Genomic DNA, 7,080 nt, shown 5'->3' on the forward strand with positions numbered 1-7,080 from the left:
TTTTGGATATTTACTTCATTCCTCATTCAAAACTTCAGCCTTGCCCCGGGTCTCATGAATCCCTTCATTATTTTTCCAGTGGAAGGCCAAAGAGAGGAAACACTTGATTTACAGTCCCAGAAAGCAGCTCCAGCCTGTCTCTAAAGGTAGATTAACAAAAGCATAGATGCTTATATTTACGTTTTAGTTTTGGGAGTTCCATTAAAGGTTTGTATGCCTTGAGACCACTATGTTATGTCTCGGTTTATTTTCTTGCCCCTGAACACTGTGCAGTGTTTTTCGGAGTTCATTAAGTAAATGAACAGGTGTTTCCCCCCTTAAGTCTTCATACACAGCTAATGAGCCAACTTAAGTGTGTTTAAATTATTAAGGCAATTAGGGACGGGAAATGTAGAAAACGCTGAACACAGGAAGACATTAGGTGTGTGTACACGCACCACTAACTCATACAATGTGGAGTTTTCATGTGTGATTCAGAGTAAAATCAGCAAGCTCTTTTCTGTGTATGTTTTCAATGCTAAATGTATCATTAGTGATTATACACTTACGAAAAATGGCAAAGTTGAAAATGATGTTTGTTCTGCTCAAAATTGACCACAGCCTCATTGATGTTAATTAGCCCGTTTATTAATGGAGAGCTAATGAATAAAAATAAGCTGCTGGGTGATCTCTGTGAATATTTTGGTCATCTGTAGGGGAAAAGTCGATGAAAAGTAAATACATTTGTGGTTAAGTTCATTTTAGTTGTGTCTTTAGGTAAAATGCTACTATTTGTCTCTGGAGTTTGGAGCCACAGAGGATTATTGATGCAAGGATTTAAAACCTTTTATAGCTGGTCAAATGTAAACTTACTGTGGATGATTATTTTAGTAGAGTACATCTTATATGAGGCTCTGTATAATAAAACTAATTGGGAATAACCTCATTTTAGTTGTGCTCTATACAGATGCAAGCTGTTCAATATTACATATATAAACAGTACGTTAGGGTATACATTATCACATACTGTAAATACATACAGACCAAATGTGTTATATAATCATGAAGTTGTAAAATAAATCAATACATTTTTTGTGACTTATGTGTGACTGATATATCACAACAATTATTTGATTGATTGGTGTGAATTCATGGTCCCCAGAAGACGAAACCTGTGATTGTGGTAACTTTTCCTCTAGTGTCACCAACAGGTTGACATTTGTAGTTTTGAGGGAAATATCTCAACAAATCCCATGAGGATGACCTTTCATATAGTGTCATCATCAGGCGTATATTTGAATTCATCCAATATTTTACATTCAGGCTGGGTGATATGGAGAAAATCAAATATCACAGTATTTTTGACCAAATACCTCGTCATCGTCAACAATACATCGATATTGTGACAATATTGTAAGGATGACTGTTGGTGCTGTCACAAAATATTTTAACAATGGGATTTTTGATAAATAATCATCAGTTATACATCAGTATATAATGACTAAGTTGGTAAAAAGCAGATAATAAAACAGATCATGCTTGAATCTGGTAAGTTCAGAAAATTATAAAACACAACACTTTGGCCATATGACATTACGATATCAAAAATCTAAGACAATATCTAGTCTCATAACACGATATTAATTGCCCAGCCACGCTTTGCATGTTAACATTTAGTTCAGCCTCACAGAGCAGCTAGAACGGCTGCGGACTCTCAGTGTGTGTCTGAAATAATTCTTTCTTCACTATTTAGTTCATTTTATTTACCCTCCGCAATTTTATTTGAGTGCTCAAAATCAGAGTGTACAATCCCACAAACCAATGCCTCACATTTTATAGATGCAAAAATGATTGTCGAGCCGTCAGACAAGAAGCAAAATCATGTTCAGTAAGTGTCCAGAATCTGAGTTTTCTTTTCACTACTGAGCCTCTGTTATCAAGGGAGTAATGAATAAGTGAACAAGGGAGAGATTTCAGATGCAGCCTTGTGAAAACTCAGCTCATAAACAAAACAGCTTGGAGTTACCTCTGAGGGATTAAAGTTTTACTAGCTGATATCCTTCATGAAGTTTGAGTGCATGATGCTTGTTTTGTGATTGTGATGTGAATGACCCGTCTTATTGTGATCCTGTGTAAATGTAAGCTGAATAAATAAAGCTTGATACTATGAACTCTTATGTCATCTTACTGCTTTTCACATTAACAGCGCAGAACCAGTGATTGGCTGTTGCTTTGGTTTGAATGTGCGGACAGCCATTCCCATAACTGACTCGGCTCAGTTTGCCTTGATTGACAGATAAAGAGTCCAAAAGTGTCATTATGAAATGATACAGTGGTCAGTGAGGCAAAAACAGACGTTGGGATGAGGACATTTTGAAATAGAAACTACAGGAAATAAATAAAAATTGTCCTGCATTTTTATTTCATATGAGCTGCGTTTCAAAGATTTATTGGATTATTTCAGTTTCATGGTTTTATTATATATTTTGTCTGTATTTATTCATATGATCATTTATTTCAGAATATCTTTTACTACTACAGTTTCTACTCAGTAACTGTCACCGTTTTACAGTTATATTTTGATAAAATAAGATTCAACCGCTTTTCCCCTCATAAGCAAACCCAAGATGATAAAATCTTGTATAATCTAGGATTTTGCTGTAAAAATGTTCCACTCAGTTCAGCCTGTAACAGGACACATTTTCCGTGAAGTACTTCATTAAGCTGATTTAGCTCAAAGGAAACACAAACGAAACATTTGACATGCTCGCTGACAGAGGACCCCTGGTTGGCACGTCATCAGCTTGCGGCGTCTCAATAATTCACCGCAGTCACAGTTGGCGGATGAAAAAGAGAAACTGTGTAGCGCTCTGAGAAGGAAAAACCTGATCTGTCTCCTAACAAGGGGGAAGTGTGAATATGACAAAGCCTTCCCATCTGACACCCAACCCAACAAACAGCCATCTGTCATCATTATAAGTGGCGCCTGATGTGCTGCACTTAAGGGGCACCCTGAATCTTTTATGCTCCACCACCAATTAAGCTGGGCCAATTATCTTTTCAATTATTGACTCAAATTTGGAAACCCAATCACTTATTCATAAACGGGCCAATAGCAGTGTTTCATAGTCAGAGGTGGCTCCGATGAAGAGTGTCATCCAAAGTGTCTCTGCTGTGTTACTAATTCATATATTTTGATGAGCTAATCTTGTCTTCGTGTCAGCTCACTGCCAACGTCTTCCCCCTTTAGCGACGCCAGCTCTTTGGTTATTCATATTCCTGGCCTCGGACAATGGGAACCTCTTCAAACTCCATAACAGATAATCCTCTCGCTGCAAAAGTCACCTGTCTCAGGTGTATCGAGGGAGAATGTCAGCTGAAACATAATCGCCGCTATGGTCCCTGCGAAAAAATATTTTCTTCCTTTTTGTTTGTTTGACAGGACTTAACACCACTTAGAGTCTTTCTGACAGGTCCAGGAGTTCTATTTTCCACCATTGTGTTTGGGGGTGTGGAAATTAAATCATGCAACAGGGGATTTGATGACACATAATATTCATTTTAACAGGAGTCATTAATATCTGCAGTATCTGATGACTAATCCCAAAACTGGCACAAAGAAGTGGAGGTGGAGGGGAGTTTTAAAGAGGGGTTTCTGTATCCATCTCCTCATCCGCCTTCCTTCTTTCTCTTCAACACCACTAATTCACAGGAGAGCCCTCAGAAAGGAATTAATCCCGACCGGAAGGAATGTGAACTAAATCCAGTAATACGTTTTTCATTTTCATTGGTTTAAAAATCCAAAAAATGTCTCTTTAAGAGTTTCTATACTGCCTTGCAGGTGTGACGCTGATTTATCATCATGGTCAGCTGTGCATCACTGAGCGCCATGTCTTCCACCACTGCTGAAAATCCATGGTAGAGGAAATATATTTATATTCTTTACTTAAAGATGTAGTATGTAGGATTTAGCGGCATCTAGGGGTGAGGTTGCAGTATGCAACCAACTGGATAACCCTTCACCTCTGCCTCCAAGTATATAGGAGAACCCACAGTAGCTGTGAAACTTTCAAAAAATACAAAAGGCACTCTCTAGGGTCAGAGTTTGGTTTGGCTACTGTGAAACAAGGCGGTGCAACATAGTGGAAGAGGACATACTCCCGACGTAGATATAAAGGGCTCATTGTAAGGGAACAAAAGTACAAAAAATCTTATTTTCAGGTGATTGTACACTAATTAAAACATACTTATGAATATTATATTCCATTTCTTATGTCTGTTCTGCTACATGCTATTCAATTCTACAGACTGCACCTTTAAGTGAAAGCTGCAATATGAGACTTTTTACAAGTAAAGGCCCTGCACTGAAAGTCTTTTGTATTAGAAATATTGGTGAAGTAAGTAACTACAGTTGTCCAATAAGATAGATAATAGAAGTACAGTTCAAATACCTCAAATGTATACTTGATTACAGCATGAATACATGTACAGAGTACTGCTATGACTAATATGACACCACTACTGCTGCTAAAAATTATCTTTATGTATAAAACATTTTACAGTGAGGTTAAGAAAAGAAATCTTAAAAAATTAAGAAATGAAAATAACAGGATGGTTGGTTGTTCGTTGTACATTACATAATAAAAGACCTATAAAAATAATCTGAAATGTTTTGAAAAGATTATAATGATACATATAAGAGGAAAGAAAGTTTTTGCTAACAGCTAGAGCAAAATTGCATAATCTGTTTTTGCAAGGAAAACGTATAAAGTATAAACTAAAATCAACCAGCAACAAAGAACGTGAGGATAGAAAACACACAAAACATTATTACAAACACAACTATTATTAGTTATATGCAGATGCAAAGAGCCTGAATACAGACATACAAACATGTTTTAAAAATATGTTTCAATATTGAGGTATTCAGAGAAATCAAGGGAGAAAAACATGAGAATTAAAGTTACTATTTTAATAAATTCAATTACATTTGGATCATTTACAGTATCTCCTGCCACAAAAATAAAATGGAGCATTCTTATTTCTGCTGTTTAACCTGAACATAACTTTTTTGTGATGCACAATGTTTTTTTGGGATGCACAGTGTTTTTTTGGGATGCACAATGGCTCCATCTGGAAAACCTCATGAAACAGGCACAAAACCTTTTCTCACATTATGTATTTACAGTTGCAGCAGCATCTTTTGAGACAACAGCACAGAGTTTTGCGGCTGATCCAATAGCAGCAACCCAGCAGCTGTGAAAAGTGTTGCCCGTCCAAGTCTTGGCTGTGCTGCCATCGCTGACTGACAGCGGTGTTAATATTTGATGAGGGACTCGGGGGATGAACCAAAGGTTGGTCTCTCAGAGTGTGTGATGCAGGGAACACCCAAGCCCTCCGCTATTGTTATCCCCCCCCAACCTGCCCTGCTATTCATAGCTCAGAGGATAGGGTTCTGCAATCCCACTCAAGAGTTTCACCGACGAGAGAAACACAATGAAGTCAGAATAACAAAGGTTCCTGTGGCCTTCTCATCACTATCATGTGAGCTCCTCAATAACGGGATTGCCTGAATGATGGACAGTTTAAATGGAGAAGAGGGCCTGTCTAAGTTTTCTGAGAATATTACACAGCTGCAAATTACATTGATGTAATGCACACTGCTCTCCAAAAGCAATCTTAAAATTATCTGCAAGTTTTTTTAACACGTATATTCAGTTAATTTGCACAGTTTGAAGGATTTTAACTGTAATTTATGTTTATGCAACTGGGCACATTTTACTGTTTAATAATTGGAGATGATTTAATGTCACGTCACTATATTACACAGAAAAAAAACTTTACTGCATGAAGTGCCAATGACCATCCATTCAGTTGTAAAAGACAGTCACATTTTCTTGTAAATGTAATGTTTAAACTGAAATGAGCAAAGCAGCTGTTTCGTCCAGAGGTCTACAGTTTTTCATGACATTTTAATTTCTCCTCTGATCTGAATGTTAGACTGATCTTTCTCATACTTACCTATTAAAAGATTCACTAGTTACTTATAAGACAAGTGAGAGAATTTAAAAGTGACTGTTTTTCTTATAGAATGTGAGCCTTAAGGTTGATAAAAGGTCCTAACCAGCAAGACTGCAGAAATAACAACAGCCTCACACAAAAATAAATCTTGAGAAAATATTTGTTTTTGGTTTTTTTCTGTGTCTTGTCTTGTCTTGAACAGAAGCAATTACAAACAGCCTTCTGATATAATCCAAAAAAAATACAGTATCAGTCTTTGCCTGCATGTAAAACTCACTGCTGAATATAAAAAAAGTTTATGACTTTCTCTGCAAGCTGTTGAAAAGCATTTTGAAACCTCTAACAAAAAATACATTAATCAACTCCAGTTGTCATTGAGGATAGAGCTGGGATTTTTCCTGTAATTAAACTGTTTTGTTAGTTGTAACATGCTGAGAAAACACAGTTAGTTTCGGTTCCAGATGAGTTGTGCTTGATAATGTGCTAATGCAAAAAATGACTGTTTATTTTTCTAGCTTTTAAAGACAGGCAGGAGTGCTATTGCTTGATTTCTCTGTTTTTAAGTACACTACAAGACGTGGCTAGAAATGTGAAAATGGAGAAAAAAGAAAATATCTGATATACTACTTTGTTTGTTTGTTATTTTAATTATCAAAACAAGTTATATTTAATTCTCTATAATTTTACATGTGAGTGTTTTATTTACATGCTCTCACAAAGACAAATGATTTTATAGAGGAGTACCAACACATAAGAGAGTGATGATAAAGGCTTTTGTCGGGTTAAAGCTGAGCTAATGCGTCGTGATAGTGATGTACCTGACCTCAAAGGCTGAGATGAAATATACAGTATCATATATCCTGCAGGTGTCTCTCTCCGGCTCAGCGGGAATCCGTGGGATTTACTGCAGGACTTAGAGGGGCACTCTCTTCATACCACCTCTGGCAGCGTGCCTGAAGGAATCAACAGCTCCAGCTTTTTTAATGACTGTCAGGACATCCATGAGGGAACTTTGGCAGCTCGGAAAGAAACATTGAAACCGATCCTGCTTTTTTTTTTGTGCCCTTTTCTGCTCAGCTC

Source organism: Scomber japonicus, chromosome 8 (genome assembly GCF_027409825.1).
Source record: "Scomber japonicus isolate fScoJap1 chromosome 8, fScoJap1.pri, whole genome shotgun sequence".
Taxonomy (NCBI): domain Eukaryota; kingdom Metazoa; phylum Chordata; class Actinopteri; order Scombriformes; family Scombridae; genus Scomber; species Scomber japonicus.